The sequence below is a fragment of the Ailuropoda melanoleuca genome, chromosome 11 (genome assembly GCF_002007445.2).
Source record: "Ailuropoda melanoleuca isolate Jingjing chromosome 11, ASM200744v2, whole genome shotgun sequence".
Lineage (NCBI taxonomy): Eukaryota > Metazoa > Chordata > Mammalia > Carnivora > Ursidae > Ailuropoda > Ailuropoda melanoleuca.
Window position 1 is genome coordinate 81,134,962 of NC_048228.1, and position 24,267 is coordinate 81,159,228.

Sequence of the window (24,267 nt, forward strand, 5' to 3'; positions counted from 1 at the left end):
GCGCGCAGGGGTGGCTGTCGGGTGGCGGTGATAGAAACACAAAGGACAGAGACGCGCCTGCCCTGGAAGTGAGGGCTGGGACGCCGGGTGTGGGGAGCACATCCCGGGATGCTGCAGGGTTGAGCAGCACCAACAGAAACAGAGTTAAAGTGGCCAGATCATCAGTGGAGAATGGTCTGCGATCCCTCTGTTCTGACACAGAGGCTGAGATTCAGCAACTGCTGCTCTGACTCAGAAGAGACACAGCAAACAGCCAGGGAAAGCAGCCAGAGAACAAAAGCCTGGAAATACCGGCTCACAGTGTGCCCATCCCTATCCCCCCCTCGCAGGGGACACGGAGACTTTACCCAAAGAGGGTTGCCTGAGTATTGGTGAGGCAGACCCCTTCCCCAGAAGACAGGCTGAAAAATCAAGAAGCCCACATCCCAAAGATCCCTATAAAACAAGGGCACATGGTCTGGGTACTGGTCAATAATTTGGGCCCTGGACAACCCCGCAACCTCTCCTCATCAGAATGACGAGAAGGAGAAATTCCCCCCAGCAAAGAAAAGACAATGAGTCTGTGGCCTCTGCCATGGAACAAATGGGTATGGATATAAAAAAATTATCAGAAATGGAATTCAGAGGGGCGCCTGGGTGGCAGAGCGGTTAAGCGTCTGCCTTCGGCTCAGGGCGTGATCCCGGCGTTATGGGATCGAGCCCCACATCAGGCTCCTCTGCTATGAGCCTGCTCCTTCCTCTCCCACTCCCCCTGCTTGTGTTCCCTCTCTCTCTGGCTGTCTCTATCTCTGTCAAATAAATAAATAAAATCTTAAAAAAAAAAAGAAATAACAAATCAAACCTTTTTGAAAGTCAATAGTTTTTACATGGTTGTGTTAGTTTACTTATCATTTTATGTATGTATGTATTTATCTACTTATGGTAAAAAACATAAATTTAACCATTTTAAACCATCATAACAATTTTTAAGTGCGCAGTTCAGTAGTGTTAAGTTTATTCACATTGTTGTGAAACAGATTTCTAGAATTTTTCATCCTGCAAAACTGAAAATCTATACTCATTGAACANGCAAAAATAGAAGCTGGACGTAAAAAAATCCATGCCCCCGAAAGTAGGTTATGGGAGATTACTGACTCAATGAAACGATCCAATGTCAGAATCATTGGCATCCCCAAGGAGGAGGAGAAAAACAGAGGTCTAGAAGAGATATTTGAACAAATTGTAGCTGAAAACTTCCCTAATCTATCAAGGGAAACAAACATTCATGTCCAAGAGGCAGAGAGGACCCCTCCCAAGCTCAACCACGACAAACCTACACCACATCATGTCATAGTGCAATTCGCTAATATTAGATCCAAGGATATAGTATTGAAAGCGGCCAGGGCAAAGAAATCTCTCACGGACCAAGGCAAAGGTATAAGAATTACGTCAGACCTGTCTACACAGACCTGGAATGAGAGCAAGGGTTGGGGGGGCATTTTTAAAGCTCTTTCAGAAAAAAACATGCAGCCAAGGATCCTTTATCCAGCAAGGCCGTCATTCAGAATTGATGGAGATATAAAGACCTTCCAGAATTGCCAGTCATTGACGAATTTCATAACCACGAAACCAGCCCTACAGGAGATATTATGGGGGGTTCTATAAAGGTAAGAAGTCCCCAAGAGTGATACAGAACAGAAAGTCACAATCTATAGAAACAAAGACTTTACTGACAACATGGCATCATTTAAATCATATCTCTCAATACTCAGTCTCAACGTAAATGGCCTGAATGCTCCCATAAAATGCCACAGGGTTACAGATTGGATAAAAAGACAGGACCCATCCATTTGCTGTCTACAAGAGACTCATTTTGAACCCGAATATACATTAACACTGAAAGTAAAGGGATAGAATACCATCTTTCACGCCAATGGACGTCAAAAGAAAGCTGGGGTAGCAATTCTTATATCATATAGATTGGATTTTAAACTAAAGACTATAGTTAGAGACCCAGAAGGGCACTACATTATTCTTAAAGGATGTATCCAACAAGTGGATATGACAATTATAAATATATATGCCCCCAACAGGGGAGCAGCAAGATACACAAGCCAACTCTTAACCAGAATAAAGAGACATATAGATAAAAATACATTAATAGTAGGGGACCTCAACACCCCACTATCAGAAATAGACAGAACACCCTTGCAAAAACTCAGTAAAGGAACAATGGCTTTGAACTCCATACTCGACGAGTTGGACCTCATAGATATAGATAGAACACTACACCCCAGAACCAAAGAATACTCATTCTATTTTAATGCCCATGGAACATTCTCAAGAATAGACCATGTTCTGGGACACAAAACAGGTCTCAAATGATACCAAAAGATTGAAATTATCCCATGCATATTCTCAGACCACAACACTTTGAAATTGGAACTCAGCCACAAGGAAAAAATTTGGAAGAAACTCAAACACTTGGAGACTAAGAACCATCCTACTCAGGAATGACTCGATAAACCACGAAATCAAAAATCAATTTAAACAATTTATGGAGACCAATGAGAATGAAAACACAACTGTCCAAAACCTTTGGGATACTGCAAAGGCAGTCCTAAGGGGGAAATACATAGCCATCCAAGCCTCACTCAAAAGAATAGAAAAATCTAAAATGCAGTTTTCATATTCTCACCTCAAGAAGCTGGAACAGCAACAGAGGGACAGGCCTAATCCATGCACGAGGAAGCAGATGACCAAGATTAGAGCACAGATCAACGAATTAGAAACCAGGAGTATAGTAGAGCAGATCAACAGAACTAGAAGCTAGTTCTTTGAGAGAATCAATAAAATTGAAAAAACCTCTGGCAAGACTTACCCAAAAGAATAGAGAAAGGACCCAAATTAATAAAATTATGAATGAAAAAGGAGAGATCACAACCAACACCAATGAAATTGGAAGGATTTTTAGAAATTTTTATCAACAGCTATATGCCAATAAATTAAGCAATCTGGAAGAGATGGAGGCCTTCCTGGAAACCCATAAACTACCAAGACTGAAACAGGATGAAATTGATTTTTTAAACAGGACAATTAATTATGAAGTGATTGAGTCAATGATAAACAATCTTCCAAAAAATAAAACTCCAGGCCTGGATGGTTATCCTGGGGAATTCTACCAAACATTCAAAGAAGAAATAATACCTATTCTCCTAAAGCTATTTCAAAAAATAGAAGCAGAAGGAAAGCTACCAAACTCATTCTATGAGGCCAGTATTACCTTGATCCCCAAACCAGGCAAAGACCCCCTCAAAAAGGAGAATTACAGACCGATTTCCCTAACAAACATGGATGCCAAAATCCTCAACAAGATCCTGGCTAATAGAATCCAACTGTACATTAAAAGGATTATCCACCATGACCAAGTGGGATTCATCCCTGGAATGCAGGGGTGGTACAACATTCACAAATCTATCAGTGTCTTAGATTTTATCCAGAAACAAAAATTCAGAAATCATATGATTCTCTCAATAGATGCAGAAAAAGCATTTGACAAAATACAGCATCCTTTCCTGATTAAAACCCTTCAGAGTGTAGGAATAGAGGGTACATTTCTCAATCTCATAAAAGCCATCTATGAAAAGCCTACTGCAAGCATTATTCTCAATGGGGAAAAGCTGAGAGCCTTTCCCTTAAGATCAGGAACACAACAAGGATGCCCACTCTCGCCACTATTATTGAACATAATACTAGAAGTCCTTGCAACTGCAATCAGACGACAAAAAGGGATCAAAGGTATCCAAATCGGCAAAGAAGAAGTCAAACTGTCTCTCTTTGCAGATGACATGATACTCTATATGGAAAACCCAAAGGAATCCACTCCCAAACTATTAGAAGTTATAGAACAATTCAGTAAGGTGGCAGGATACAAAATCAATGCCCAGAAATCAGTTGCATTTCTATACACGAATAACGAGACTGAAGAAAGAGAAATTAGGGAATCCATCCCATTTACAATAGCACCAAAAACCATACGTTACCTTACCCTGGAATTAACCAGAGACATAAAAGATCTATATTCTAGAGGATACAAAATCACTGCTCAGAAATCAGTTGCATTTCTATTCACGAATAATGAGACTGAAGAAAGAGAAATTAGGGAATCCATCCCATTTACAATAGCACCAAAAACAATACGTTACCTTGGAATTAACTTAACCAGAGACGTAAAGGACCTATATGCTAGAAACTATAGATCACTTTTGAAAGATATTGAGGAAGACATAAAAAGATGGAAAAATATTCCATGCTCATGGATTGGAAGAATTAACATAGTTAAAATGTCCATACTACCCAGAGCAATCTACACTTTCAATGCTATCCCGATCAAAATACCGAGGACATTTTTCAAAGAACTGGAACAAATAGTCCTTAAATTTGNGATAGTTAAAATGTCCATGTTACCCAGAGCAATCTACGCTTTCAATGCTATCCTGATCAAAATACTGAGGACATTTTTCAAAGAACTGGAACAAATAGTCCTTAAATTTTTATGGAACCAGAAAAGGCCCCGAATCTCCAAGGAACTGTTGAAAAGGAAAAAGAATGCTGGGGGCATCACAATGCCGGATTTTGAGCTGTACTACAAAACTGTGATCACAAAGACAGCATGGTACTGGCACAAAAACAGACACATCGACCAATGGAACAGAATAGAGAACCCAGAAATGGACCCTCGGCTCTTTGGGCAACTAATCTTTGATAAAGCAGGAAAAAACATCCGGTGGAAAAAAGACAGTCTCTTCAATAAATGGTGCTGGGAAAATTGGACAGCTACATGCAAAAGAATGAAACTTGACCACTCTCTCACACCATACACAAAAATAAACTCCAAATGGATGAAAGACCTCAATGTGAGATAGGAGTCCGTCAAAATCCTAGAGGAGAACATAGGCAACAACCTCTACGACGTCGGTCAAAGCGACATTTTTCATGACACATCTCCAAATGCAAGAGAAACAAAAGATAAAATGAACTTGTGGGACTTCATCAAGATCAAGAGCTTCTGCACAGCCAAGGAAACAGTCAAAAAAACTAAGAGACAGCCCACGGAATGGGAGAATATATTTGCAAAGGACACCACAGATAAAGGACTGGTATCCAAGATCTACAAAGAACTTCTCAAACTCAATACACGAGAAACAAATAAACAAATCATAAAATGGGCAGAAGATATGAACAGACACTTTTCCAATGAAGACATACAAATGGCTAACAGACACATGAAAAAATGTTCAAAATCATTAGCCATCAGGGAAATTCAAATCAAAACCACACTAAGATACCACCTTACGCCAGTTAGAATGGCAAAAATTAACAATGCAGGAAACAGCAATTGCTGGAGAGGATGTGGAGAAAGGGGATCCCTCCTACACTGTTGGTGGGAATGCAGGTTGGTGCAGTCACTCTGGAAAACAGTGNCCACTCTGGAAAACAGTGTGGAGGTCCCTTAAAAAGTTAAAAATTGAGCTATCCTATGACCCAGCCATTGCACTACTGGGTATTTACCACAAAGATACAGACGTAGTGAAGAGAAGGGCCATATGCACCCCAATGTTCATAGCAGCATTGTCCACAATAGCTAAATTGTGGAAGGAACCACGACGCCCTTCAACAGATGACTGGATTAAGAAGCTGTGGTCCATATATAGAATGGAATATTACTCAGCTCTCAGAAAGAATGAGTTCTCAACATTTGCTGCAACATGGATGGCACTGGAGGAGATAATGCTAAGTCAAATAAGGCAAGCAGAGAAAGACAATTATCATATGATTTCTCTCATCTATGGAACATAATATCTAGGAAGATCGGTAGGGGAAGAAAGGGATAAAGAAAGGGGGGGTAATCAGAAGGGGGATTGAAGCATGAGAGACTATGGACTCTTGGAAACAAACTGAGGGCTTTAGAGTGGAGGGGGGTGGGGGAATGGGATAGGCTGGTGATGGGTAGTAAGGAGGTCATGTATTGCATGGTGCACTGGGTGTTATATGCAACTAATGAGTCATTGAACTTTGCATCAGAAACCAGGGATGTATTGTATGGCGACTAACATAATATAATAAAAAAAAACATTAAAAAAAAGAAATAAATAATATAGAAACTAAAAACAAAAGAAAACAAAAAAAACACAATAGAACAAGTCGATAAAACCAGAAACTGGTTCTTTGCAAAAAAAAATAAAAAAAAAAATAAAAGAATATATGGAGACTCCATCATTAAAAAGTGAATGAGGCAAGTTAATGGGGATTAAGGAGGGCATTTGTGATGAGCACAGGGTGTTGTATGTAAGTGCTGAATCACTATATTGTACACTGCAACTAATATTACACTGTATGTTAGCTAACTGGAGTGTAAATAAAAAGTTTTTTAAAAAGTGAATGAAAATAAGAATTGCCTTTCCAAATTCAGAATAAATAAATGAATGCAATAAAAAGCACTTTGCCTGCTGACATAATTGCTTCTTTTCATTCTGGAATAGAAGACTAGAAACCGAGCATAAGAGAGAATCTTAGAAGAAAATTGTAAACATAGACCGTGTCAGCAAAATGCCGAAATAAATCAGGCAATTCAATAAAAGTTTCAGTCATTTGGAGATCATTCCAGCTTCTTGTCAACCATCCAGATTGACTGTGGTTTCCACTGACAGCGCTGTTAACTGAATTCACCGGGTTGTTCGTACTGCACAGATATCATCGTGATCACCAACCTACCATATGTAGACACAGGCAAATTTAGAATCCCATTGCTCAGAAAAAGTGAAATGGACTATTGCCACATCTTAAATTAGGTATTAAAACATAATCCGTGATTCATCAATGGCACTTAATGAAACCATTCTCTCAGTGATAAAAATCTTTTCCCATTAGAAAATACATGTTTATATTCAAAAAGTATAAGATGGGCTCAGACTCTTTAGATATTTTGCCATAATCCCCCACTTCATTTTTATCAAAATTTTAAATTTAATTTAAACACTTTATTTCAGATAAAGCCTAAGAGCAACAGGAGTAGGTAATTTGTTACAGGAATATAAGAAATGTATGCCTGGTAACGCTCTTTGAGACGTTGCTCTGATCCCTCAGCACTGAGGCTTCTACCCTATCATAGTTAACTATCATATTAATTTTTTTGAGAAACAGCTCTATATAACTTATAAACACCTGAGAGAAAACAGGACATTCCTACCACGCAGCCAAGCCCCCCCCCCAATCGGGTGTGTGTTTAGGAACACCTTGGGTGTTCTTCAGCACAAGGCCATGCTTCCCCTTCTCCCCTTTCTGCCCTAGGCCACACTGCCCTACAGCAGGGTTTCCCAGCTGTGGCACTATTGCCATCGCTGTGGGAGGATGTTGTGGGGGGATATCCTGCACATTTTCGATGCTTAGCAGCACCCCTCCCAACTCTACCCACTGAATGCCAGTAGCCACGCTTTCCCCATCCGCTTGTGTCATTCAAAAATGTCTCCAGAGATTACCAAATGTCTTCTAGGGGGCAGAAATCTCCCCAGTTGGAACTACTGCGTTATAGGCTTTGGGATAAACTACCACTTTGATCTCTACCACACCCATTCCCCCAACTCACCAACTTTCATGTCATAGACACAGTTCTGAATCTGGTGCAATTACCTCAATTCAAATCACTACATCTATGGAAATGACTCTGTAAGAGGCAATACTGAAACATGAATGTTAGCACGGTCTTTTAAATCTTAAATGGAGGTTTTATTATGTAATTTATGTTGTTTGTATTACCATCAACTAGGACCCTTTTATGATATTACGGTCTGTCCACTTGTTATATATGTATTGAAGGATCAAGAAATAAAGGGGAAAAAGGTGGTAAGTTGAGGAGTTTACAAACCTAAACTTAGCATATAAAAACAAATCCCATATTAGGTGATACACTTGTTATACACACGTATTAAGTGATATATATATACACATAAGTGCGTGTGCACACACATACCCCCATGCATACCACATTCATTATAGTCAAAGCCCGGAAATAAAAACTCTCTTAACTGCCAGTAACGTTTTAAAATGAGAAAGTTAGGAAGGCTCATAGAGAAGAAAAATTGCATGACTTCTTTTATGGGATAGCAGTCTTCTATATGGCACTTCACTAAAAATTGCTAGAAGTTAAAGATAAGAGAGAATGGGATACTGTAAAAAAATATATACACGTATAACTAGAAAAGCTAATATTAGGATTTTGTGTTGGTAGAAGTCTGCTCAACCTCCACCAAAGGGGAGACCCGGAAATCATCCTAACAGAGATCCACATTGGACCTAGAGCTAGAGAAAAGTTGTTGCTTCCCACATTCAAGGGCCACTTAATTTCCCACTGTGGAGTGATTGGGGAAATGTACATTTTTTTTTCCCTTTGAAAACAGAAAAGTGGATGAGAGAGAATCTAATAGATAACTGAAAAATTCTTAAATTCTGAGCGATTTCACTCAAAAAGAGCATCATGAATAAGACCCCAGCATTTTGATCCAGCTGCTTTCTGAGCCTTTCCTCTGATACGAGACATCAGTCCTACACATACTCCCAGGAAGATTCTGTTCACAAGCTCTTTGAAAAAATAACTGGATTAAAACTACAGCCACATCACCAAAAAATAATGAATGGAATTCAGAGAGATATAAGTCTAAACACAAATTTAGGCTTGTTTTTGGCCAAATCATTTGAAGAATTTAGCACCTGTATTTGAAGAACTGTCACCTGAGGTCTAACACAGCAAGAAAAGTTCACGTTTAGAAGATTAAATAAATATATATGTGATATAATCTTAAAATACATCACGTTTAAATGTCTAAAGAAAACCCTCAGGATTTACATTATTAGCCATCTGTTCTCAGGTTAGTCTTGGCTTTATAATTCTTTTAAAGAAGAATGGGACATTGTTTCTTAACGTTTCCATAAATAAAGACTAATTTTAATGCTTTTCCCAAGGTAAAAGAAGTTTGATCCAGAGATAAATTGGTACTACTACTCCCATAAACAGAAATCTGTGAGAAATTTAAATGACCTTTCTCCAGCTTCAAAAAATTATTTCCACTAGAAAACTTCTGTTGAAAGAGCAGCAAATCACCCCTGCACAAAAGAATGCAGTGTGTAATGCCTTTCAGCGGCCCGGCTCCCAGAGCTTTGCTTTGTAGCGCTGGATGGCTTAACAATAGATTTCAACTGCAACGGAAGCACAGAACATTCTACAGACCCAAAAAGGGGCTTTCAGGTAAGAACTACAATTATACATGAACACAAGCAGCAGCTGAGACAGCAGGAGAGAACAGCTGCCCCAAAGTAGAGAAAATCAGTAGGAAAGAATGATGATGTTTGAGATAAGGTTGTAGAAGGAAAGCAAAAGCAACTGAGTGTGTTTAAAAATGTGCACCAAGTTTTGAAATATGAAGATAAAAGGAGAGATAGACTTAGGCTTCAGACTCATCTTCCTGTCAGTCCTGAATTCAAGACAAGCTCTGACCAAGCTTTGTTCAATTTTTTTTCAGCGTGCCAAAAATTGTACTTTTAAATAATGGCTTCAACCAACATTAAAGATTTGTTCTGATAATTTTCCTAAAGGAAAGGAAGTTTGGTCCAAAAATGAATTGGTACCACTTCTGTAAATAGAAATCTGTGGGAAACTTAAAAAATTTTTTTTCAGTTTTGTTGAGAAATAACAGACCTATCTCACTATGTAAGTTTGAGGTGTACAGCATGCTGGCTTGATTTGTTGTACGTTTTGTGAAAGGATTCCCACAACAGGTTCAGCCAACATCCATCTTCTCAGATGGATACAATAAAAAGAAAAAAAGGAAAAAAAAAAAAGATTCTCCCTGTGATGAAAACTCACAGGATTTATTCTCTTAACAACTTTCCTATATATCTGATTTCTTTTCCTATGAGTTGTGTGTCTTTTTGTTTTTTTTAAGATTACACTTATAAGTGAGATAATACAATATTTGTCCTTCTTTGTCAGACCTATTTCATTTAGCATAATGCCTTCACATTTGATGGGCTTCACAAATGATAAGATTTCCTTGTTTTTTACAATGAAATTATATATATATATGTATATATAATATATATATTTATATTTGTATATATTATATATTATATATATGTATATATAATATATATTATATATATTTATATATATGTATATATAATATATATTATATATATAAACACCACATATATCTCACAGCTCTTCATCCATAGACAGACATATAGGTCTTTTCCCATGTCCTGGCTATTGTAAATGGAAGTATAGAAGTGGAGGTGCAGGTCTGTTTTCAAGTTAGTGTTTTCATTTCCTTTGGATATATTTCCAGAAGTGGAATTGCTGGATCATATGGTAGTTTGTTTGTTTGTTTGTTTGTTTTTTAGAATCCTCCATACTGTTCCGTAATGGTTGTGCCAATTTACATCCCCACCAACAGTTCACAGGGCTCCCTTTCCTCCACATCCACACCAGCATTTGTTATCTGTGAGAAACTTTTAAAAGAACTACGAAAGACCAGGAGACAGCCATAAGAATATCCCTGGAAGACCTTGAATACAACACTATAAATTGACCAAAGGCTCCAGCTCCTGAAATTTGAAATTCATTTTCTTGTTTAAGCAGAGGCCATCCCTCTCATGAGACTGTTCCCAGCCCGTGAAGTGGAAGGTGAAGGTGGGCAGAGATACTAAGGCAGACCAGGGTTCCTCTGATGCCACCATATCTCCCTTCTATGGCAGGGGAGTATAACTTCCCCCAACCTTCTATTTCTCTCTCTGGCGTCAGACTAGCATCTTAGTCACATGGCTCTCCCAGCCTTTCTCAGATTCCTCCCTTTCTCCCTATTTATTTATATATTTATTTAAAAGCATCTCTCTTGATATAATCCTTGTGTGTTAATCCAATTTTGATGTCTGACCCAAACTAACATAGAGCTTGTGTTCTTAAATCAGTATGTTCTCCGTTTCCTGACTAGATGATTCTGAAATTTTAGGGAAAAGCCAAGCACTGATATGCTCAGAAAATCTTTTCTTTCATTGCTTCCTAAAAAGTTCTCCCGAACATAAATCCCAAAAGAAAATGAAATGGAAGAAACAAAATGCTCATCATATATTAAGTGAAATGGGACTTAAAAAGGGCAAAACGATTAGTAAAATTATAATCTTAACTATGTAAAACAGTATCCATGGAGTGAAGTAATGCATCATAGTAGGTGTTTTTACTGTTTCCTATTTTTACTATATTCCATGTTAATTGAACATGCTAATATTTATTATTATATTGGGAATAAAAATAAAAATATATATGAAATAGATTAAGCAGGTCAAGTGTAGAGGGTTGTGAGATAAAAATCAAACAATTGGAGTATATGTTTTAGATCCTTGCATGTGTACTTTCTCCAAAAAATAGGGAGGATGGGAGTATTGAGTGCCTCCTGACAAATGCCTGTCATACCCTCAACATAGAAATCTTTGCTAGCTTGGAAATTCTCACTTTTATGTTAGAGCAAGTATAATCCTGACCTTTGGTTGCTAGATTTCTTCAAGAAGTTTCATCATCCTCATTACTACCGTATGAGACACACAGTGGAAGTACTCAGAAATTCTTGTCCTTCCCCGCTGGTGATCACTACTGGAGAGCCTGACCAGCCTTCTGCGTACCTCGCTTCACTCTGCTGCACTCTGAGTACCCTAAAAACGTATAACAGTTCCATTAACCTCAAAATGAATGAGGTAAACTAGGGAAAAAATGCAGTTTTCTTGACTTTGCGTCCCCTATCTCCTTTTGCTCTCGAGCTCCCATTCTCTAACAGAAGAGACATTACAATTTCTAATGAAATACAACAGTCTCTCATTAAAGATGACTCCACCATGTGCAGTTAAAAATTTCTTATAGGTAAATAGTTCTTCAAGATTCAAAGTTCTCATCAGATTTACTTTCCACTTAAGGGGCTGCCCTATTCTGTTCTCATTTCCAAAATCATGTCTGAGTATAGGAAGAAATAGAGATAACCTCACGGCATTTGGGTACTGGGATGATGACTGTGTTTCATGTTCCTCTGCCTAAGGAGAATCATCTGACATGACTCAGTGGTTTAGCACCATTTCTCAATCCTTTTTCTGCTAAAGTATCCATGCAGAGTCACAGTCTTTTCATTCTATTTGATAAAGACAAGGCATGGTGGTTCCAGGGAGGTAGCCATCTCCTTCTTACTAATCAGATGTCCCAAGCTATGGCAGTGACTCTCTTGTAATCCCAAATTTGGGAAATCTACTTTCAAGCCCTCTACTTCAGGGTCGCTTCACCACCCGTGATGTTATCTCTGACAAGTTTGCCAGCTAGTGCTCTTAGCCATATCTTGTGTCCTTGTTGGGGGCACTCAGAAACTACTGGAAACCCTCCATTCCATGCAGATTCTGAGGAGGTTTGAGCTCAATACCACAATGAACACCTCCTTCACCCATTTTTTAATCTTCTTTGTGTCTCTTTAGATACGACACCATGCTGACCATGTGGTTTCTTTGAGGGCTTTGCATTTTCCAGAGAAATATCCCCCAATAGATACATACATAGTCTCTTACACTGCCTCCCCAAAAGCATTTAAGTTTATATACCTTCAGGAATTCTAACCTTCTACTCAAAAAGAGAATTCAGTTAACTAGTGTCTTTTTTTTTTCAACTACACAACTCCTCTCTCAATAGGTGTCTATAATCAGAAGAAAGGCTTTCAAATTCCTTTTTGTGGTGACTGAATGTTTCTCCATGTGGTAATCCTCTGCTCTGTGTTCTACAATGATGTTCTTTTTTTGAGCAATAAGCCTCACAGCCTTGCTTTTATTGCAAAAGGGCTGCTGGGGAAAGAAAAGAACAAAACTATATTACTGAAATAGATGAGACACTGGGTGCTGTTCCAACACCATTTGCTCACATTTGAGGGACTTGCACCCTTTTAGATTCTTTAAGAAGATGGTATCTTCCAAATATTTATTTTTAAAAATTAACTATCATTAAGTAACCTAAAAGGCAGTTACTGTTACCATCCTCATTTTATAGATATTGAAAGTGATGCACAGAGAAGTGACATTATTTATCCTAGATTTTTAACTGGGAAGTGGTATGTCTAACATTCTAACCCAGACTTATCTGAGTTTGGAGCCCTCAGTTCTTTGACTTCATGCATACTAAAGTCCCATGGCCTATCATGCATTCTATCTCTCTGTCTCTTCTTCATGTAACCTAATCTTCTGGTTGAGAAAAGAGGGAGAGGAGATAGGGAGAAGAATTCTAATGCCAGGGCTCCCGTAATCAACTCCTTTCTTCAGCCTCATCCCCCTCAGATGGGCATGCAAATAATACCAAGGCATTTGCTCAATACCCTGACATTCCTTGGTAGGGGAGAAAACTTTTCCTTTCTTTCCTTTTAGGTTATTTGGCTGGTCTAATAATTAAATTGACACAAGACAGAGTAACAGGAGGAAAAAAATAATTTTGTACATAGGACAGTTCACAGAAATAAAAGGCTAAAAAGATGACCAAATTAGGCAGCTTTTATACCTTATTAGACAAAGAAACAATAAATTTGTGAAGAATTGACAAGAACAAAGAAATTTGGGCTTGGGCTAGTAAATTAGTGATGAAATCACATTTGTTTATGTAGCCTTCTTGACCCTAAATTCTCTGCCTCTGGGGGTAAGGATTTCTCTCTACTTCCTGGTACAGGAAAGTTACCTTTGATATGGGAGATTTATTTCCTGCTTTCAGGAGGACAAAAGATGGTCAGAATGTCTTTCTTGCACTGGGTATGTCTTAAGTAACTTTAATTCAAAATAATCAATATGTCAAAGTGAATATTTGGGGGCAGCCTATCCTGAACTTTATCATTTTTTTCTTGGATGACAGTTCTATTTACTCATTCTCATAAAAGTATGATCTCTCAGTTCTTAAGGAGACCTATATCTGTTCCTTCCATGAAGTCTCTGAGAAGTTGTTCAAACCTTTGGCTTATACAAGAATTTGATTAAAGTCTTCAAATTAGACATAGCAATTACTAAGCACAGATCAATGCAGAAACAGTGTTTCCCCTTTCCTCACCTAATGCACAGAAACAGAAGACAATAGGAGAAAACAAAGAAGGAGGAAAAGACATGAACAAAAAATGAAAACATCAGAATGAGGACATTAACAAAGTCACCTATCTGAGAGTGTTTTACCCAATACTATGGTTAAGGAGAGGTTGACAATTAAAGTTAATTTCACATGTCTATTTATAGATATAATTTGTGGCTTAATGGTAGGTCAATTTAGTAAGGCACAGTTACTACGTTATTCTCCAAAAAAGGTCTTTTGTCTCCAAGTTTAATATTTCTAACCAAGTCGGTTGCATATTTCCTTCTAATCAGTGTACAGACCATAATCTCAAGTCTGTGTAAAGTTAATGTGTTTATTAACCAGAGACTAGAGTTAGATGAGAATAATAAAGATCTGGATGATGCAGTATGTAAAAAATAATAAATAAATAAATAAATAAATAAATAAATAAATAAATAAATAATTTTCACATTTTTGTAAGATAAAAGCCTAAGCAGACATTCAATCAAATATATTTTTAAAACTTCAATCTTATTCATTCAGCAAAGCAGGAAGTACACCAGTTTGGTGATTTTATCCTAAAATGACATTTTAAAAAATGTTGCTTTAGTGAAAGTGGGAAAAAAATTCTTGCTTTCATTTTGTGCAATTTGAACTACCCCAAATCAATAGCTTGAACTTCTTAACTTTGTAACATCATAGGAAATGACACTTAGCTGATTATTTCTCAAAATAGCACAAGTGGACCCTCTTTGTCCAAAGCACTCAACAGTACCTCTGCTGTTCAGCCCAGGCACGACTTGATTGCCAGAGAGGGAAAGCTCTGACTTTAGAGAAATCCACAGCTTAGTACTAATATCTTTTCTCTGTTGGAGCCCATTTACTTTACCTCTTTGAAATCCATTTCTTTACTGTAAGATCAGAAATAATCAAGTTTTATTTGGCTTTGAGGCTTTGGTTGATGATTGTGTGGTCATACTGATTTTCTTTCCTTTCTTTCTTTCTTTCTTTCTTTCTTTCTTTCTTTCTTTCTTTCTTTCTTTCTTTAATAATATTTTTTATTATATTATGTTAGTCGCCAACAGTACATCCCTGGTTTCTGATGTAAAGTTCGATGATTCATTAGTTGTGTATAACACCCAGTGCACCATGTAATACATGCCCCCCTTACTACCCATCAGCAGCCTAACCCAATCCCCCACCCTCCTCCCCTCTGAAGCCCTCAGTTTGTTTCTCGGAGTCCATTGATTTCTTAACTTTCCCTTCTCATGGTCATATTCTAATATTTCTGCCTAGAAAATTTCTTTGTTATAATTTTGGTTATATTTGTTTACTTGTGCCAGTAGAGAACATAATTTCATATTATTCATTTTCTACCTTCCAGTGTTTGATTTCCATATATTCTATATAACCATTCCTTAGGCTACATGGAGGGCATAAAGGAAAATGTAAAATTCCTGCCTTCAGAGAGAAGACAATTTAATAGTAAAGATAAAACCATTTGAATTTGTAGTGGCTGAAGAAAAAAAAGACCTGTATCTGTTTTGAGCAGAATATCAGGTAGCCTACATAATTTTCTAGGAAGCCAAGGAAGTTGGGAGCTGTGAAACCAGAAACTGTTCCCTAAATTACACTGAAGTATCACTCAAAAGGAGATGGTAACGTTGCCACTGGAGCCCAACACTGTGGCTGGTGACTAGAGCCCTTTGGATGGTGGGCTCTAGATTTTTCCTGCCTGAACCTCTTCAACTGCTCCTCTGGAAACTGGACATGCTACCATCATCTCTTACATGGTTCCTACCTAGAGGCGTCATTTTGATTTTATTATCTTCTGATGCACAATTCAGCACAAATACATCTAATTGGCAGATCCCAGGACACTTGCCTGTACTTTAGCAAAAAGAGAGTCTGAAAATACTAGTATCTGACTTCCATGTTGGAAATTCACAAAGGGAGAAATTCCCCCAATACTGGAAGAGTGTTTAAAGGTTTGGAGTAGTATTCAAGAGGAGTGACTATTAATGACTAGGCAACACTAAAGCAAATTAAATATAGTTGTCCCTTACATTATAGTATAAAATGCTGAATTATGTACTTTATATGTTCTCTAGGCTTTTCAGCAGTAGCAGCAGCAGTCTTTAAGCAAGACTCTTAAGAATAGTAATTATTTTTGAGCACTTACTATGTTATGAATATTTTTGTGTATTATCTCATTTAATCTTTATTATAAGCCTAAGAGATGATACCATTATAGCACTTGTGCTGAGCTAAATAGTAGCATCCCAAATATGTCCACATCTAAATCACCAAAACCTGTGAATATGTGAAGAAACATTATTAATGTAAGGTTCTTAAAATGAGAAGATACCTTGGATTATCCAAATGGGTGCAAATGTAATCATAAGATCCTTATAAGAGGGAAAGTCAAAAAAGGAAATGTCACAATAGAATCAGGGTTGGAATAATGAGCTTTGAACAAGGAGAAAGGGGACATGAGTCAAGGAATGCAGGTGGCTCCTAGAAACTGGAAAAGGCAAGGAAACAGATTATTTCTTAGAGTGTTGAAAAGGAATGCAATTCTGTCCACATCTTTTTTTTTAAAGATTTTATTTATTTATTTGACAGAGATAGAGACAGCCAGCGAGAGAGGGAACACAAGCAGGGGGAGTGGGAGAGGAAGAAGCAGGCTCCTAGTGGAGGAGCCTGATGTGGGGCTCGATCCCAGAAGGCCAGGATCATGCCCTGTGCCGAAGGCAGACGCTTAACGACTGCGCCACCCAGGTGCCCCTGTTCTGTCCACATCTTGATTTTTTTTCCTGTAAGACCCATTTTATACTTCTAGTCATCAGAACTATTAAGATAATAGATTTGCATTGTCTAAAGCCATCAAGTTTGTAGTAATTCATCCTAGCATCAATAGAAAACCAGTATGACCTCCAATTTACAGATGTGAAAGCCAAGGCTTAAGAAAGTGTAATTCACTTGCCCCAATTTTCATAGTTAATGTGCAGCAGAGCTAGTATTTAGATCATGTTTGCCTAACTCCAGAGTTTGCTCACTTACTTCTCGCTCCATGACCTCATCAATACTATAGGCATTTGTTCTGGTGAGAGATGATTCCTGGGGGCAGGGGAGAGGAGAGAGTATCTCATGGAATTTCAGTGACATATCATTAAAGAATTGGCCAGATTTCAATAAGTAAATAGGGACAAAAAGTTTTCCAAATAAAATTTCAGGACTTATGGAGGCAGGCAGAGCTCGTTATTGTAGCACTTTTTAAAATTGCAGTATAATTAACATTCAGTGTTATATTAATTTCAGGTGTATAATATACTGATTCAATAATTCTGTATATTACTCCATGCTTATCATAATAAGTATACTTTTAATCCTCTTTGTCTATTTCAACAATTCTCCTACCCGCCCTCCCCTCTGGTAACCATCTGTTTGTTCTCTATAGTTAAGTGGTTTTTTTTGGGGGGGGGTGTCTTTTTTCTTTTTTTTTTTTTCCCTTAAATCCACATATGAGTGAGGTAATATAATATTTGTCTTTCTCTGACTGACTTATTTCATTTAGCATTATACTCTCTAGATCCACCCATGTTGTTGCAAATGGCAAGTTTTTATTCATTTTTATGGTTGAGTAATATTCCCCTGCACATATACACCACATCTTCTTTATACATTCACCTGTCAATGAACACTTGAGTTGCTTCCTTATTTTGGAAGTTGTAAATAATGCTACAATAAAGGTAGGGGTGTGTATATGTTTTTGAATTAGTGTTTTCCTATTCTTTGGGTAAATACCCAGTAGTAGATTTACTGGATCATATGGTAATTCTTTTTTTAATGTTTTGGGGAACCTACATACCCTCCATACTGTTTTCCATAGTGCCCACACCAGTTTTTATTCCCACCAACAGTGTGCAAGCGTTCCTTTTTCTCCAAATCCTTGCCAACAGTTGTTGTTTCTTGTTTTTTATTTTAGCCATTCTTACAGGTAAGAGGTGATATCTCATTGTGGTTTTGATTTGCATTTCTCTGATGATTAGTGATGTTGAGCATCTTTTCATGTGTCTGTTGGCCATCTGTATGTCTGAAGGAATGTCTGTTCATGTCTTCTACCCATTTTTAAATTAGATTATTTGTTTTGGGGTTTTTGTTTGGGGGGGTGGTAAGTTGTATAAGTTCTTTATATATTCTGGATACTAACCCTTTAGTGGTTATGTCATTTGCAAGTATCTTCTCCCATTCAGCATGTTGCCTGTTAGTTTTGCTGATTGTTTCATTCACTGTGCAAAAGCTTTTTATTTTGATACAGTCCCAATAGTTTATTTTTGCTTTTATTTCCCTTGCCTCAGGAGATATATCTCATAACAAAATACTGCTATAGCAGATGTCAGAAAATTACTGTCTCTGCTCTTTTCTAGGATTGTTATGGGTTCAGATCTCACATTTCGAGTTCATCTTTGTGTGTTTGTGCATGGTGTTAGAAAGTGGTCCTATTTCATTCTTTTACATGTGGCTGTCCTTAACACCATTTGTGGAAGAGCTTGCGTTTTTCCCATTGCATAGTCTTGCCTTCTTTGTCGAAGTTTAATTGGCCATGTAATTATCAGTTTATTTGGGGGCTCTTTCTGTTCTGTTGATCTATGTGTCTGTTTTGTGCCAGTACCATATTATTTTGCTTACTACAGATTTACAATTTATCTTGAAATCTGGGATTGGGATAACTCCAGTTTTGTTCTTTTTCAAGATTGCTTTGGCTATTCAACGTCTTTTGTGATCCAATACAAACTTTAAGATTATTTGTTCTAGTTCTGTGAAAAATGTTGTCGGCATTTTGATAAAGATTGCGTTAAATCCATACATTTCTTTGGGTGGTATGGGAATTTTAAGAATATTTGTTCTTTCAGGGGCGCCTGGGTGGCACAGCGGTTAAGCGTCTGCCTTTGGCTCAGGGCGTGATCCCGGCGTTATGGGTTCGAGCCCCACATCAGGCTCCTCCGCTATGAGCCTGCTTCTTCCTCTCCCACTCCCCCTGCTTGTGTTCCCTCTCTCGCTGGCTGTCTCTATCTCTGTCGAGTAAATAAATAAAATCTTTAAAAAATAATTAAAAATAAAAATATTTNAAAAAATAAAAATAAAAATATTTGTTCTTTCAATCTGGGACATGGAATATCTTTCCATTTATTTGTGTTGTCTTCAATTTCTTTCATAAATATTTTATAGTTATCAGAGTATAGGTCTCTCACTTTCTTGGTTGTTTATTCCTAGGTATTTTATTTCATTTGGTATAATTGTAAAAGGAACTGTTTTAATTTTTCTTTTTGCTACTTCATATAGAAATGCAACAGATACTGATTTTCTATCCTGTATATTGATTTTGTATGTTAAACCCATTGTTTCCTTATTGAATTTCTGTCTGTATGATCTATCCATTGATGTAAGTGGGGTGTTGAAATCCCCTATTATTGCTATATTATTGTCAATTTCTCTCTTATGTATTTAATATTTGCTTTATATGTTTAATATTTGCTTTATGTATTTAGTTTCATATCAGGCACATAGATATTTATAATCATTATATCCTCTTATCGGATTGATCCTTTTATCATTATGTAACGGCCTTCTTTGTCTCTTGTGACAGTCTTTGTTTTAAAGTCTATTTTATTTAATATTATTGCTACCTTGATTTTTTTTTTACACTTCCATTTGCATGTTATATGTTTTTTCCCTTTCTACTTTTAGTCTATATGTGTCTTTAGGTCTGAAGTGAATCTCTTGTAGGCAGCATATAGATATGTCTTGGTGTTTTTTTTTTTAATTCATTCAGTGATTATATCATTTGATTAGATCATTTAGACTATATACATTTCTTTTTATGTTTTAAATATTTTACTTACATATTTGAGGGAGACTGAGAGAGATCACAGAGGGAGAGGGAGAAGCAGACTTGCCACTGAGGGGGGAGCCTGATGTGGGGCTTGATCCCAGGATCCTGACATCATATCCTGAGCAGAAGGCAGATGCTTAACAGACTGAGCCACCCATGTGCCCCTAGACTAATTACATTTCAAGTAATTATTGATCGGTAGGTACTTATTGCCATTTTGTTGTTGTTTTTTGGTTGTTTTTATAGAACTTCTCTATTCTTCTCTTAATCCTATCCCTTGTGACTGATGATTTCCTTTAGTGTTATCCTTGGTTTCCTTTTTTTTTTTTTTTTTTTTTTAAGATTTTTTTTTTTTTTTTTATTCGACAGAGATAGAGAAAGCCAGCGAGAGAGGGAACACAAGCAGGGGGAGTGGGAGAGGAAGAAGCAGGCTCATATTGGAAGAGCCTGATATGGGGCTCGATCCCACAACGCCAGGATCACGCCCTGAGCCGAAGGCAGACGCTTAACCGCTGTGCCACCCAGGCGCCCCTCTTTTTTATTTTTATTTTTTATCTGTTGTGTTTTTGTTGTGCGGTTACCATGTGGTTCACTGCTAAATGTATAGACTGTATAGCAATCGGTATTAAGTTGATGGTTACTTAAGTTTGAACACATTCTAAAAGCACAACATTTTTAGTCTCTCCCTCCTCATTTTATGTATGTTGTTATATTTTACACCTTTTATTTTGTAAGTCCTCTCACTTACTTTTTAGCTATGACCCATTCTACTACTTCCCTCTTTCAACACTCACACTAGCTTTCTAAGTGATTGATCTGCTACCTTTATTGTATATTCACTTTTACTTGTGAAATTTTTTCGTTTCATATTTTTCTTCTAATTATGACCTATTCTTTCCCCCTTTTTCTTTACCCCTTCACATTTCTTATAAGGCTGGTTTAAGGGTAATGAACTCCTAGTTTTTGTTGGTCTGGAAACTCTATCACTTCTTCAATTCTGAATGATAACCTTGCCAGGTAAAGTGCTTTTGGTTATAGGTTTTTGTTTCAACACTTTGAATATATCATGCCATTTTTCTAGCTTGCAAAATTTCTGCTGAAAAATCAACTGATAGTCTTATAGGTTTTCCCTTGCAGTTAACTTTTTTTTCTTTCTTGCTGCTTTTAAAATTCATTACCATGTCATAGTCTCTCCTGTCATTTTCTGTGCAGTCCCTCTGTCCTTTGTTGTACAGAAGCTTCTTAGTCAGCCCTCAGCTCTTCAGGAAAATTTGCTCTACATGTAGGTATGGATTCAGTGTGTCTGTGGAGGAGGTGAGTTCAAGGCTTCCCATTTTGAATTTATGTGTATTTTTTAAATGCACTGGAACATTTACTCCGTGAAGATGGAGTTTGTGTAGTTTACTGCTGATTCTCACTTCTAGAATAGTTCTTGGCATCTAATAGTCACTCAATAAAAGTTTAATAAATGTTCTCAAAGCAAATGGAGCCACTGCACAATGACTTAGAATAATTATTTTAGTGGTGATTTGGAATTACTATTAATGTAATGAAATAGTCATGTATAAGGGGCTGGAATATAGGAGTTTCCTCCTATATTAAATGATGACAGATTGCAATTTTTAATCTTTTTTAATAAATTGAGATATAATTGGCAGATAACATTCCTTTCAGGTATACAACATAATGACTCAATATTTGTATATTTTGTAAAATGATCACCGTAAGTCCGGTTAGCATCTATCATAACACATAATTACAATTTTTTCTTGTAATGAGAACTTAATACCTAAATTATCTACTTTCTTAGCATCTTTCAGATCATCTCTTTGTATAGTATTATTGTTTCTTTAATAAATCGAATTTTATCTGTTTGTTTTGTTTGATCCTTTTCTAGATTGTTAGATATCAATTCTTGATGTTCTCAGAGCATCCTTCTGGCAATGTAAATAACAATTTTTTTTTTGCCTTAAAATCTCTTCTCACAGAAGCCTTAATAGTAGGAACTGTGTTCTTTCATTCTCTTTTACCCCCAGTGCCAACCCCAGTACCTAGATTGTAGTAGGCAATTCATAAATATAATCAAATCCATGAACATCAAGTGTATCTTGGGAGAACAAAGACTACCAGCATCAGTCTTCTTACTTTCATTTAGGGAAATAATTTGATATTTTCTCTGTTTTAACAATTTCATATCCTTTTTTAAAAGATATGCATGTTTTTTTTTTAATTTGTAGATTCTATGCCTCTGAAAGAAGTGGGGGAACTTCTTTGTTTCTGTTTCTATAAGCAAAAGAAGCTATTTAAAAACATGTCTGCATATGACTAGAATAAAAAGGAATTAGATTTATAGTAATTCTCTTTAGAATTGACATACATTAAATTACACATGATCCTTTTTGATCAAATGCAACTTACAGAAAGAATAATTACTAGATATATAGCCAATGAGAAGGCATTGTCTTCTCAACCCATAAAATGGTATATTTCTTTACTGACAAGTGTTTTAATTTGGTACAATTCTTTTCCACAAAAATGGAAATCTGTGCATAAAATTATATTGAATTAGGTAATTTAAAAATATCCCATTTTTAAACACATTTTTAAACATTGTTGCTACATAAATCAATCATATTGAAATATCTCTGTCCTCACAGGCTTATTCCAGAAAACTTACACTTAAGAAATCACATATATATACAATGATAAGTATACCATAACACTAACATTATGTCTAATGGAAAAGAAATTATCAATAAATTAAAACGAAGTTATTTGAATCAAAAAAGTAAATAGCCATTTTTTCCAGAAAAAATTAAAAACCTAAATTTCCATGCAAAATATATAATCTCAAGTCTAAACTTTAAAAATTTTGAGTCAGATTTGGTATTTGATTCTTTTTGAGAGAATTGCTCATTTTATTTATTTCTTTAATACAAAAGTTGTATTTACTTAGAAGCACTCGGAGTGCCAACAAACAGCTGCAACCTTTTTTTTTTTTTTTTGCAATTACACAGTGGTATTCAGTTAACAGAAGAACAATTATTTCATGCAAGCTGCATCAGAGACAGCTGAAGATGGAAAAACTGCCATCCCTATATATAACTCATTTGTGCTGTGCACTAACAAGACCTGCTTTAAATCTCCACACCAATGTACAAACTCCACACTGTACCAGGCGAGGTTAGTGGCCATTCAAAACACCACCAGGACAGGGCTGTCTAAGGACACATTTGGTTGTATATTAACTATACAAAAAAAAAAAAAAAAAAACCCCGATTCTGTAGCGTTTAAAAAGGAGTGAGTTGTGTACAGAGGGGTTAAATGCTTTATAGACAAAAGAAAAACTGCATTAGAACCAACTTATTCATCCTCCTCCTCCTGTTCTTTATCTTCATCTTCCTCTTCATCATCCTCTTCATCTTTCTTCTTTTCCTCTTCCTTCTTGTCCTTGCTTTTGTCAGTCTGGATGACTCCCTTTTTTGCCACATCAGGCTTTCCTTTGGCTCAGTATGAGTGATATCCTTTTCATATTTTTCCTTCAACCTAGCAGCATTCTAGTCATAATGCTTCTTATCATCCATGGCGATGTTATTCCACCTTTCTCCCAGTTTCTTTGCAATATCACCAATATATAGGCTGGAATATTCTCCCGTGATTTGGGGGTAATACTCAGCACAAAACAAAATGGCTGAAGGATGCCTCTTGGGTGCACTGGGACCCTTAAACTTTTTTTTTTTTTTCGTTTTCCCTGTAGGGGGGATATAAGCTTTCATTCCTCTTTCATAACCAGTCTTGTCCACCTTTGTCATGCCTTCCAAGTTTCTTTTATCTTTAGCAAACATGGTCTTCCACTTCTCTGAGCACTTCTTAGAAAACTCTGAGAAGCTGACTGAAGCATCTGGGTGCTTCTTCTTGTGCTCCTGTCAGCAAGTTTTCACAGAGAATGCATAGAATGACATTTTGCCTCTCAGCTTCTTAGGATCTCTTTTGCCCATGTTTAATTATTTTCCTCTGTGAGGTACAAAGTCACCCAGTGCCATCTGGCTCTCGCTTGCTCTGTTACTGTCTCTGTGGAGCTCAATACACTGCAATGGCTGTGAGAGTGGGAGCCAGACACAGCCTCCTCACTCTCTTCACTCTTGAGAATTGCTCGTTGTAAAATTTTAATTAAATTACCTTCATAATGAATAAAACCAAAAAACTATGATCTTGTTCCTTGTTTTTTCTTTTA

General features: G+C 36.9%; 1 pseudogene; it reads right to left on the reverse strand.

The window, feature by feature from the left end:
• Positions 1–23,396: 23,396 nt before the first annotated feature.
• Positions 23,397–24,031, reverse strand: LOC100469269 (annotated as a pseudogene).
• Between the last annotated feature and the right edge of the window lie 236 nt (positions 24,032–24,267).